General features: G+C 39.5%; 1 long non-coding RNA gene across 1 annotated transcript; it reads left to right on the top strand.

The window, feature by feature from the left end:
* Positions 1–3,854: 3,854 nt before the first annotated feature.
* On the top strand, positions 3,855–5,106 carry LOC147818843 (uncharacterized). Its single transcript, XR_015437549.1, has 3 exons — positions 3,855–4,094; positions 4,732–4,801; positions 4,897–5,106. It is a non-coding gene; the product is annotated as an uncharacterized LOC147818843 (long non-coding RNA).
* The last annotated feature ends 8,571 nt before the right edge of the window (positions 5,107–13,677 follow it).

The raw sequence follows: 13,677 nt of genomic DNA, 5'->3' as shown, positions 1-13,677 counted from the left end.
AAATAAATCATGTACTCATCCCGGCAGTAGCCCCCGTGGCACTCAAAATTTCCCTGGAATTTTCTAGTTCTCATTATTATTTATTCTCAATTATATTCTTATTGAGGAAGGCTGTGCTTCTCTGGCCTCAGCTCTGAAAACAAACCCCTCCCATCTGAGAGAGCTAGACATCCAGAAGACTCAGGGATGATGCTGCTGTCTGCTGGAATGGAGGATTCACGCTGGACACTGGACATTCTCTGCCACCCTGACCAATCAGCATCTGTTCTAACATATTAGACCATATGGCATAATTCCCTCAACCAGCAGACTTGATATGGCACAACTGTTAGTGGGGGGGGGGGGGGCTACATGTTCTGGCTTGTGCCAGAAGCTAACTTTGGTCCTCTCTCTACCAATCCACAGGTTCTGCAAAACTCACCTTTTATACTCTCACACAGTGCCTGACTACGCCTAACTCCTGTCTAATCCAATTATGGGCAAAGAAGTGGGGTGGGTGTGGAGCTGAGACTTCGGTGCATTGTGGTTTAATAACTGGCAAGCATACACTCCTGTTAGCATCATTAGTACAGCTGGGCATCTTGCTCGAAGGCTAATCCAAAGGTCATCATTTCCTGGTTACTTAGCTAGTTAAGGAGCTATGGTAACAAGCCAGGTATTGTGAGTGCAAACACTAATACCTGACCATTTGTTCTAACATGTAAATATAATAATACTAGAATTTCACTCACCTCAAGAGACAGGAGCACAGGAGCCTTTCCTCACATTCTGTTAGTCATTTAACTGCACAGCAAGCCATATTTGTCTGATATTTACATGAAAACTCAGAAGTCAAAATGCAGCAACACCACAAGCACCGTTGTCATGTTCAGTGACTCGAATTAGCTGAGGTGATGCCGAGCAGACAGGTGGCAAACTGTGACAGCACCCACCTCTCATTCTTAGCAGCCACACCCTTAATTATGCATTAAGACTTATTATTTTAAACAGGTGAGTAATGAAATTTCACCCCTCTTGCAGTTGTCATGTAAGGGTAAATTAGCTATAAAGACTTAAACTGTTTTTTATATCAGGCTGTAAACATGTTTATTTCTGCTGTGAAGTTGGGCAGTTTAACATGTGTTAGATCGCCAGGTTTCCCCTTTACAGGTTGTCTGGACCAGCTCTCCCTCCCTCAGGTCAGAGCCTTCAGCTATGCAGTAATCCAACCCTTGTCATAGATTCTGAGGCTATTCTAAGCCGGTGGCGAGGAGACTCGTACGATCACCTACCCTGCTACCGCTGATACTATACCTAACTGAGTAGCCCTATTTGATCAGATATAAATATCAGCCACGTCTGTTAACGGCAGCTCTCCTCTAATTGATCAGTGCACTTGTTATGGTGCTAGGATATATTTAGTGACTTAATAAGTCCCAAGGATCAGTTAGTTATCGATTGGTTGAAGTAACCTTTAAGAACCACACGATTTTTTAAACACTAGTCTGCTCATTAAATTAAATTATATATGAAAGGCAACACTGATGAAAAAAATACAGTCTATTTTTTTGCCAAGATAATATTTATTTGAGTATAATCTGCATGGGCACAGCAATCAGCAATAAACACATTACAATAAAATGAATTTAAAATCACTAATACTAAAATAACTACTCTAGCTTTTTGCTAGGCTGGGTGGCTTACACATACTTTTTAGGTGAGATGGAGTTGGAATGAGTGGTGGCCTGGCCAAGGCTTTTTCTCCTTGTCCCCGACTGGATCTGGGATGAGCACAGAGTCCTCTGACCCAGTATGGGGCCCTGAGTTCCTCTTGTAGTTCACAGTTCCTCTTTAGCCCGGGCCTGCCCGAGAGCACAGAGCTCTCATTGATGTCCACTGCTGGATTGGCGATGTTTAGATTTTCTTTTCTTATCCTTGGTGTAGTTCGATTTCAGCTGTGGATTCTCTGTGATATCTCTCATTGGATGATCTTCTCTGGCACGTAGACTCCGTCTCCTCTGTTGTCGTCCGAAGACGGAACTGTTATCGGTGAGTCATGTCGTCTTGCTGATCCATGTACGAAAAACCTTGATCGCCCCAAACTCCCTCCTTTTATCCTCCTCCACCTCCCTTACACACAAACTTCAGTCTGTATGTGTGTCATTTACACACCGTCTTGATATTTGTGTATGTGCTTAACTTTCTCAACAGCCTAACTATATAAGGTGCTTGCTAACTGTGCATTCTGTTTTACACCATATTCTTTTGCCATGCTATTCAGCATTGGCTCAAGCCATTCTCTTTGTTACAATACATCTTATGCATTCATTGGTTACATCAATTTTGTCTTTAAAATACATAATACATTTTACTTAAAAATCACAGTGTTTCTAGTAAAGTTACAATCATTTGTTTTAATCATTTCATTTTTTTATATCTCTCTCTCTGTCCTGTTCCAGTGACTCATACTTCCCCTTTTTAGCCTACTGGCATTTCGGGACTTTCCATTAGGACAGGTTTCAACATATTGTATTCACATTTCATATGATTGGTATTACTGATTTTCATAATACATTTCTTATCTCCTACTTAGCTGCTTAATCATACATAAAAACTCTGCCTTACTTTTATTTATTCCAATTGTTAGTCCCTTTATTTAGGTGCCAGGAGCTCTGAGATCTCAACTCTTTTTGACACATCTATGATGACTGACTGTCTTTTGGGGCCAGCCTCAAGTGGCCATTGGAGAAGCTGCAGTTTTTGGCACTTGCATGTTCGGTTATGACACTTGCTTGAATTTTTTCTTGTTTACAAATGAACATTCAGTGTTATCAGTGTTATAAAGAATCTAAAATTTAAGCTTTAGTGGGTAAATATTTACTTTTGTCAGTGTCAGGTAACAAAAATATTCTCCTGATGACTTCTGTTCCATTACTTGTATTAACAGTAACAGTAGTTGTGTTGTTTTGGTCATGAGTAATAACATTAATAACAACAAATTTAATTTATAACCTTTTAAAAACAAAGAAACAAAATCTTTACAGAAATAAAAGTCCTGTAACGAAGAGGACTGAAAGCAGACACCATCTGTAGCAACTGAGGTTCTACAGCTCCTCCATCAGCTGAGCTGAGCATTAGCTCAATAGATGCTCAATCAGCGCCATCCAGTGGACAGATAGTAAAACTACACCATATATGGTCAGGTTTTGACGTCACTCTGATGTTCTCTAAGATTTGTAGTGTGAAGGTATGAGGATGTGACTCGTCCTCAGATCAAACACACAGAGACAACAGGAATGACGAGGGAGAATGAGCAGCTTCTTCTCTACAAATGTTTCCTCTACACATGAAGGTTCAAAGTGTCTGTAAGTCGAACTGAAGTGACTTTAGCAGGTGAGAATCCTACCAGAGAAATCTGTTAATGTCTGATGAACAGCTTTCATCACTTTGACCACATTGTGTTGTATCACTGCTTGATGGAACAGTAGAAATGTTTCTGGATGATCTGTTTAATTATTCTTTTTTTTTATGAAGAATTTTATTCTTCAGAGTTTCTCTCTGAGTGAAAACAGAATGATTTGAGAAGGATTTTCTTTCTTTTTTTTTTTTTTTTACTGTTGGCAGCAGTTTGATTGTATCCTGAGCTCACATGATCAGTGAAGCATGCACGGCATGTCAGAACTGGTCGGACAGTTTGGATCAACTTGGCTGAGGTGCATTTTAAAGGGGACATATTATGCTCCTTTTCAACAAGTTTGAATAAGTCTCAGAGGTCCCCAAAGCATGTCTTTGAAGCTTCTTGCTAAAAAATCCACTCCGATCCTATATTTCAGCATCCCTGTAAACCCCTCTTTTTCAGCCTTGTTCAGAACAGGCTGTTTCTGTGTCTGTAGCTTTAAATGCAAATGAGCTGCGCCTGACCACGCCCCTCTTCGGAAGGGGATGCCGTTCGGGCTTCTGGCACCATGCTCTAATGTTTACGGTGACCGTGACCGGCGACCTGGCGTCGGTAGCAAGTTGGTTCAACCACATGACTTTTATCCAGAATCTGAGCCAGAGGGAGAGGCTGCTGAAGAAGTTCAAACTCTACAACTGCAGCAGGACGTTTCTGAATGGTTGGTAACCAATTTTTTGTATTTTGACATTACATTTTCAGTTTGTTGATGTGTGCTGGCACACAGTTACTAACATGTAGCTAGGTAGCTAATGCTAACTGTTACTGTCTCGTCATTACTGGGAGATCTTTTGGTAAATAAGCACTATTGTGAATTGTGTAATGTAGTTATCTGTCATGCCTCCTTAGATATACTTTTACAGTCTATGAAAATGTTTGTTGTATGTGGACTGCTACAGGTGTTCAATGTCAGTACTAGTCAGATATTTTAATAGATGCTGACAAAGTAAAATCATTTTTTCCATGTTCTGAGAAGAGATGCTCATCATGACATCTTCCTTTATGTAGTAAATTTATTTTGTGTATTACAATGAAAGATGTAAATCAGCATAAACATGTCTGACAGCAACAGTAATCTTTATTCAAAGACTAAACTCTGCAGTTTTCTACACTACACTGTTGTCAAGCTCCACATTATATGCAATAAGTGACATGTTATAAATTACCTATGTTATATGCGCCTGATATGTAGCCAAGCTTACTTCTTACCCAGCTTAGCTCCACTGTCTGTCAGTGTTTGAATTTCATAAGCTTTATATTTTGGTGAATGTTACCATTTTTCTCTATATTTTGGACAGGTGCTCCTGTGGAAACTGTGCAACCATGCCCACAGAAGCTGAGAACATCTGCTGCTAGGAGATACCACAGGTAGCAGTCTCACTAGACAAACTAATCAGTAATTTGTTTTGATTACATTACATTAATAATAAACCATAGCATTTACCATTTGCAATTCACTGTAGGTTACCAGACGGCTATGGGAGATCGATGAAGATTTACCATGTATGGTCGGCCGTCCTGGGTTGGAGCCGCTCTGCCTCAATGTGTACTCCCTCCACAATGCCTGAAACATGTACCGCACTGACTATGGTCCTTTACGGTTGAGAGGAATACACCAGTATGTCTTTGTAAAAACATAGTTTCAATCTAAATAAAAGATGTTAGACAGTCTTGTTTTACTTCAGTGCATATAATTTTACAATGGTATTAACAGACCACAAATAGAGTAACACACCCTCAAATAAATTAGTTTAGCTGCTCTTTGATTTGTAAAGTTCTTCTATCAGCAGATAGTGTGCATATAATATGAATTCAGAGGAGCCATTTCTTTAGTAACAATCAAGCATTTATTTACATCAAATGAGGGACTTATAATCAGTGATAATAAAAAAAACTGTAGGATTCACTGGATCCATAAAAAAAAATTGTGAGACACATCATAGATCTATGTTTGCAAGCTAGCTATGTTTGTACTGGCCCTCGTTGAGAAAGCAGTCCCAGGTGAAATGGTTAGCACACACGTACAACACTTTCGGAGTTGGAGCTGGTACATTTCCATCAAAAATAAAATTAATCCACTTGGTCTTCAGATCCTCGGGCGTAGGGGTTAAAAATACTTCTGTGTTGGTTTGTGCAGCCAACAACAAAGCAACTACTGTATTTCGCTCATACCTTCGACATTGTACTACCGAAAGCCAGTGTTCGCGAGGGAAGTAACGATACCGTCTGCAAGCCGGACTCAGTGGGCGGAACACACACCTAGCTCGGGGAGTGTCACCCACCCGGGGGGAGGTGGCATCGCCCTTCTTGACGACATCAGGGGAAAATCTCCAATTCACCCGTTTGAGCACACATCTCCTGAAAGGTGGAGAAAGCAAAAGACGAAGAGGATGGACTTTTCTCATGTTTGGGGGGTTCGTAGACATGCCAGGGACACATACTACTGATAGAAAACCATAATATGTCCCCTTTAATATCATTTGGGTAAATTTCATTCAATTCGTTTTTTTTCCTACTCATTTCCATTTTTATTCCTGGATTTAATGTCTTTTTATGTGCATTCTCTAATTTTCCCAGTTCCGACTGTAATTGTTTAATTTTTGCTTTTCTCTGTTTTTTCAAATTCGAGGAGTAGCCTATAAGTTTTCCCCTTAGAACCACTTTGCAGGCATCCCAAAGAGTCTGTGGGGATACTTCTCCGTTGTCGTTTTCATCAAAATATTGCTTTATGTCTGTTCTTATTTGTTCCCGCATTGGATCTAGGATCCCTGTATTTAGGTTCCAAATGGTCCTCTTTTTTTCTGTGTCTAATGTTACATTTAAGTAGACTGGTGCATGGTCGGATAGGTCCATAGTCCCGATATTGCAAATTGTAATCCTATATATGTCCCTTTGATACATAAGGTAATAATCAAGCCTAGAATAAATCAAATGTGGGTGAGAAAAAAAAGTGAAGTCTTTTTTAGTCGGATTCAGTTCTCTCCAAGCATCGCAGAGACCGATCTCCCTCATCATTATTTTTATACTTTTGGTCGTCTTCTTTCTCCTGTGTAGCAGGGTTTTGATGTGTCCAAGGTTGGGTGTAGTCTAACATTGAAGTCCCCACTCCAGATTAGGGTACCTTGCGCTTCCGAGACTAATAACTCAAAAATTTGTTTGAAAAATGTCCACTCAGATAGTGGAGGAGCATATACATTCAATAAGGTAACTAAAGCACCATGTAAATAACCTCGGACCAGAACAAATCTCCCATCTAAGTCTTTCTTTTCATAAATGCACTCAAAATTTAATTTCTTAGAAATTAATATTACCACCCCTCTCTTTGAGCCCTGTCTATAGGAAGACGAGTATTGATTAAATCGCCATCTTATAAGTTTTTCATGTTCCGAATGTGATAAATGTGTCTCTTGGAGGAGTGCTACTTCTACTTCTTCCCTCTTTAATTTTGCCATAATTTTGCTTCTCTTGATTGGATTGCCTAGACCATTTACATTATACGTAATAACCTTAATTGACTTGGTATTTTGCATTATATGTCATTTAGGTAAAATTGAAGCCCTGAATGCATAGATAAAAAAGAAAAGAAAAAGAGACTTTTGCACCCCTGGTGCTGTGGGTAACAGTAGCACCAACACAAACATTAACTACAACAATACAAAGAACATAACAAAAATACACCGTGACTTCCAATGATGAGGCCTCTTTCATGGCCTCGTAACTCAGATGGAACTTGAGTTTAGAGGGAAAGTCTCTTCCATCTAGAGATGTGAGAGGGCCCTCTTCAGCCTCTAAGCTGATAGACAGGTCCAGTGTCCAGTAAAAAGTCCTGACTTCACATATTTATTCCTTATGCCCTTTAAAATTATCTACTTAATATGTGTATTATTACACAAATAACCCCACAGAAGATATCTGTTTGCTAGTATATAATTCTCTCATTTCAATGTCAAGTCACAAGGGGAAGTAGGTATGTAATCGTTACATTGTCGATACCTATCGCACCGGTATCCCCCTTGCTGCCATCTCTGCTGTTGCCGCCTCTGCTGAGTTGTAGGTCACCGTGCCTTCCTTGTAGTACACCCGCAGCTATGCTTCTTTCCTTCAACGCAGCCTTCGCCTCTGTGTAATCCCTCCGCTTCCTCAGCAGCTCCGTTGCGTAGTCATGGTCCATATGTATCTTCTTCCCTTGCAAGTCGAATCCCTTTCTTTGCCACACTTTTTTGAGTACCTCTTCTTTCATTTTAAAGCTCGAGAATTTGACCATGATGGATCTTGGCGGGGCTTCGGCCGGGGGTTTCGTGGTGAGCGCCTGGTGCGCCCTCTCAATATTCAGGGCTGTGGAGGACGGGAGCTCCAGGCCTTTAATTAACAGATCTTCCACGAACGTAGTCATGTTGCCGTGCCTTCTTCAGCTCCCTCCTTCACCCCATATAGTCTGACATTCTCCCGTCGGGAGCGCCCCTCCAGGTCCATCAATTTAGCTTCTGTTTGGGCCTGAAGTTTAACCAACTCAGCCAAAACCTCCTCTGAGGACTGGATTCGAGTCTCCGCTGCGTCTATACGCTCCTCCGTCTCTTCCACTCGTTTGTAGATCTTATTAATGTCTTCGCGGATGTCGGTCAGTTTCTGGCTAGAATCTTTTCCAAATTCTCGTAGCTCTTTTAAGATAATTCCGAGATTAGCATCGTGGCTCTGCTCCGGGTCAGTCGGTAACGTGTCCGCTAGCATGTTGTCGCTAGCTTGTGACAACCGATCTTCTTCCATGTCATCGTTTTCCTTCCTTTGTGTGACACTTTTCTTAGCTTTCCTGGGCATATTCTTTGGCCCGTTTTATTTGCATTTGTATTTCCGCGTCACAGAAAAATTTCGAGTCGTGGCCGGGCCGTGTTTAAATTTTACCGTCGGGAACTTGTTAGTCTATGCTGCCATCACTTCACCAACTAGACCAGAAGAGCCTCTTTACCCTTTTTTATTCCTTATTGCCTTTTCCTGGATTCTGCTAACCAGTTTTCTGCTTGTATAAGACCCTAATTTTTACTCTTTTTAGGTTTTCCCTTAGTTTTTTCTTCTATTCTCTTCACTAACTCCTGACAGTCACTTATTACTAGTTTTCCTGAAAATCCATATTTCTTTTCCCACTTTTTTAAGATTTTTATGTTATCCTGGTCCCTTGTGAACATTAATTTTACATCTCCAGTAATTGGACCATTGTTTTCAGGTCCTGTCCTGGACAGTAGGAGAGGTTGTTGAGATCCGGCTCGAAGGACCAAGTTGTTAGGAAAATTATCAAATAAACTCAGGAATACCGTCTGAAAATTATAAGAGTAGGATATTTTGTTCTTGTAGCAAGGGAACAAGTTACACATCAGAGCTCGCAGTGCAAATGTTCAAAGAATGCAAGATTCACACAGAATTTATACACAGAATATTGAGATAGACCTCACATTCTTGCTGAAATGAGACAGAAACAATAGATTTTCGATTCATGCCTTATCATAGCTCATGATAACAACGAAGATCACTGCGCTCCTCTCTGACAACTCCTGTCTTAAAGGTAGACACAATAATGGAAAAGTTCTATACAGGATAATACAGTTTCCCTTTAAGATGGTTATGTTAATCATAAAGTATCACAATTTTTCCAAGAAGGGGGTACGCACTGTCACCTAAAAGTAGAACATGAACCACTTTCACATTTTTCATAGTGTGAGGAATGATACGATAATACATTTTATTTGTATAGTGCTTATAATGGAACTCAAAGACACTACAGAATATATTAAAACAACAAAACAGTTCAATTAAAAGACATTAGAAAAGAAAAGAATTTCTCCAAAGCATACAAGGGATCAACTCACCCAAAAGCCAGCCATCTCCATATTCGCCATCTCTCAAGTTGGAAAAAAGGGCACTGTTCATCAGGATAAATGAGTCGTAGACTCACCCTGGATATTTTGCTACAACGTTTGTGATTATCCCTTTTGACTCGCACATAACCTGCACAATCAGAGAGTGTGTGTGTTTTCGATTCCTGTAAATGTGTTCCCTGTTGGAAGGGGGAACAAGTTGAACATGAGTGCAGTCTATCCCTCCAATAATTTTGGGGAAGCCTGCAACCGCATAAAAATCATGTTTTGTCTCATTCAATGTGTCCCGCGTGTGTGGAAATTGAATGTATCGGCCCATGGCACATGGCATTTAACACCTGAGACAACGCACTGGAAAAAACGCTCTGGGAGATGCCAGAACTAATAGCGACTGTGCGCTGGAATGAACCAGATGCAAGAAAGTGCAAAGTCGCAAGGAGTTTTGCCATAGCAGCAGTAGATCAGCATCAACATGTGTTTGCGCGTGCTGTCGCGTTTGCGCACATTTTTACACACGCAGAGCTTTTAGTAAATCAGGCCCTGAGTGTATATTAGTAATTATCAGGTGCATGCACAGGCTCCAATGTGCCTAACTGCAATTAACCGGTTGATTTTATTGCTGTTCTCCCCTGGAAACTGATATATCTGGTAACCAAAAGATGTTCTTTGATTTAATAGTTGTATCATTTATTATTATCATCACCCTATTACATGTTTTACCCCTACCTCCCCATTTTCAAATTTTACACAGTTTATTCAGAAACATTTTAACTGACTTACTTTGTACTTTTATCTCAGAACATTTTTACACAGTGATTTTACTTCTACTGATGTCTTTTCACGAATAATAGTGACGCCGTTCACATGTTGATGTGCTGATGTCACTGTAGTCATCTCCAGTCTCTGGAGTCTCTGTTACTTGTAGAGTTTATTGCTGCTCTGTCTGAACACAGTTGCTGCTGTTAGGTAGAGCTCTCTCAGAGATCTCTGCTCCTTTTAGTGACTTTCACTAACTCAGCAGTTGTTTACATGCTGTTCAGATCTGCTAGTTACTTTAGCTTAGCAGTTAGCACTAGCTTCTCTCTCTCGCTCTGTTGGTCGGTGTGGTGCTGTTGTTACTTCAGTGTAGAGGATTGTGATGTTTGTTACATCTTTAGAGATGTCTGCTGTCTTCTCACTAACCGGAGCTAACTGTGAACACTAACTGCCATCCCTGAAAATTTTCCTCAAGAAACTCTTTTTAAATCCCAAAATTTCCAACCATCATTGGCTATTGTCCTGTATCACCCGTTTTTGAGGAAATACACCCTAAGTGTAGAGAGGGCTGTCCAAATCTCCCATAAACATCCATGTTAAACTGAGCTCTGAAGCTCTTGTCCTCAACAGACTTGAGGGGAGTTGCAGGTACAAATATAAAATATCATTCTATTTTATGAAGCCTTTGGACAGTTGTGGTGAGGTGATCTTTTCAATGGGACTTGTGTTTGAAAATTGGATCACAAAGGGAAAACTACAAGTTTCATCTTAAAAGCTGTTGTTTGCCTAGGGCGGGGGTCGGCAATCCGCGGCCCTGGAGCCACATGCGGCCTTTCGGCCCCTCTGCAGTGGCTCCCTGTAGCTTTGAAAAAAATTAAATAATATGAAAATAAATAACGGCTATTTATTTTATTTTTATTTTTTCTTTAAAAGAGAACACCTCATATTTTGGAGATCGAGGTGATACTAATAATATTTGGTCGACTAAAATATGTCGCATCTTACAACATCTCCATAGCAACGTTTTCAGCCTACTGCCTCTTCCTGCCGCCGATAGATGGCTAATCTTGAGTTTTCGACCCCCGGTAAGCTAACCATGGATAAATCCAAAGAAAGAAAAGTCTCGGAGAAAAAAACTGGCCTGTTCTTATGTTTACTCTTCTTAAAGCTATTAGGCTGCAGCTTCATGTTTTATTTATTTCAAAGTGGGTTACTTTTTATTTTTTTAATCCTTCACAAATAAGAGATGGACTCAAATAGGCTTGCATAGTTCTGTGTCTCATTTAAAAGTAGGCATACACATGCAAGTTTTTTTTTTTCTCCTATTTATAAGAGTTTAGTCTTTTCCTTTGTTATAACAGGTAAAAATAGCAATAAGATGTAAACATGTTTTATGTAGTTTGATACTTTCATAAATGCAATAAACTATAGTTCTTTCATATATAGTACAACTATACTGTTGCCCATAAAGTTGGAATAATTTTGTTTTCAGACACAATCCTCTGTTTATTCCTATTTAAATGCATCAGTAATCACTTTGGAAGAGATTGACTACTAAAGTTTTGAGAAGATATACACTTTATCTGTCAAGAATAAATCACATTATCACAATCATTTCATGGAAAAAGGTAAAAAAATATTTTATTCCAATTTTATGAGCAACAGTGTATATATAAAACTTTAAGGCTGTGTTATCTTCATTTTAAGTGTTGAATAGGTTTTGCGGCTTCAGATAATTTTTATTTGTGGGAGAGGGGACAAAAATGGCTCTTTTAATAGTAAAGGTTGTAGACCCCTGGCCTAGGGAGACAGAGAGGATAGTGTGTGCCCTTCTGCTGGCCACAGTTGCTATAGCAACCAGTGTCTCAGCAGGTGCTACTGACAGTACCTGGGCAGAAATGGGCAAAGCTGACTCGGATTGGCTAATTAGACTGATTAAGTCTTAGCCTTTAAACTCAGGTGTGAGAGCAACTCTAAGGTAAATCAGCAAGGTGTATTTTCGTGTACTTGTGTGTGTGTGTTGATGTCTTTCTATAAGTGTGAGGACAATTTTTGTCCAACTTCAACTTCGTCAATTTCAAGGGCTTTTTGAATGTTAAGCTTACACATTTCCCAACACTATGCCAACACATACATTGAAAGACACACACAAACTCCATTACCCCCATATTGATATTAACTGTATAAGTGTCTCAACCTGGCAACACAAGCTTTTTGGAGGCTATATGGTGGATAGCTCCGCTGCCACACACAACAATACACTCACACACATTGATAGACACACACAAACACCATCTCCACAATTTGGATTCACCTTCAAAATAAAAATCTCAACATGGTAAGAGGGAATTATTGACTCTATTGTACAAAACCTCATGAAATTTATACTAAACACAGAAGCACAAGATCTTTCGAAATAAGAGTCTCAAAAAGGTGAGAGGTGAGGTAGGTAATAAAAGTTCGATCTTAGAAGCTATCGTCTATATAGGTTATAGTGGTTGTACTGCCTGTCCGTCTTCATAAGCATAAGCAGTAAGTTTCAACATCCTTCTCACATCACGACGTTGCTGTTGTCCACAGGTTTGATGACATTTAAAGTTGTGTTATAGCTTTATCGCAGATCAACTTCTGTTAAACTGAAAGTAAGGTCCTTTTTATAGATTGAAACGTGAGGAGTGAAGTATACCTACCAAGCAGCAGGCACATTCAAAATTTCTCCAGAAATTTTCTAGTTTATAAAAAATTATTGTCTGGGGATATCAGCAAAATGTAATATCGGGGCTGGTATAGGAAAATGTATTAATTCCTTTATTTCCAGTTTATTTTACCAGAATAATTCACTCAACACAGCTTTCCCAAGTGCTGGATACATAAGCAAATACACTTTGGGGGTACTGCACAAAAATTTGAGATATAAACTAATTTTAGGAACACTGTGACAAATTGTGGGATTATTAAACAATAGTAATTTTGAGGAATCTAAGACATTTTGGACTACAAATTATAAATGAACATAATCAATTGTGGAGGTGCTATCACAAATAAATGTAGTGTCAGGGGATGGGATGATGAAATCCTTGTTTTGCTTGGTCTGGAGTTTTTGTGCCATGTTAAGGAGAAGAAAGAGAATTCAATTTAATTCAATTCCATTTATTATCATCATACAGAGCAGAGCAACATACAACGTTGATCCTGTGATGTAGGTGAGAAAGTAAGAATCCTTCCAGAGAAATCTTTAAATGTCTGATGAGCAGGATCACTGTGATCACATTGAGTTGTATCACTGTTTCACTCGACAGTAGAAATGTTTCTGGATCCTGAATGGCTGTTTCAAATATTTGATGCTTTCAGGTGGAATATTGTCAGTATTTTCTGTCTGAGTCAAAGGACGATGACTTGTATGTGTTATTGTTAGTGCATACAGGAAGAATCAACAGCATGATTCAATTCACATCATTAGTGAAATATGTAGGGACAGTCACAACTGGTCAGACAGCTTGACTGTTGATATTCCAGTTATTTTGTACAGTGTTTGTGTCATGCTATGACAGTAATGAGAACTGATGTGTCTTGTGATGTAAATCCTGTTGTAATGAAGCATGTTGTTGTGTTTGTGTGAAG

This window comes from Seriola lalandi, unplaced genomic scaffold, assembly GCF_002814215.2.
Source record: "Seriola lalandi dorsalis isolate HSWRI2012SDOR001 ecotype SW California unplaced genomic scaffold, Sedor1 jcf7180002054448, whole genome shotgun sequence".
Taxonomy (NCBI): domain Eukaryota; kingdom Metazoa; phylum Chordata; class Actinopteri; order Carangiformes; family Carangidae; genus Seriola; species Seriola lalandi.
This window is presented reverse-complemented; position numbering and strand designations above follow the sequence as displayed.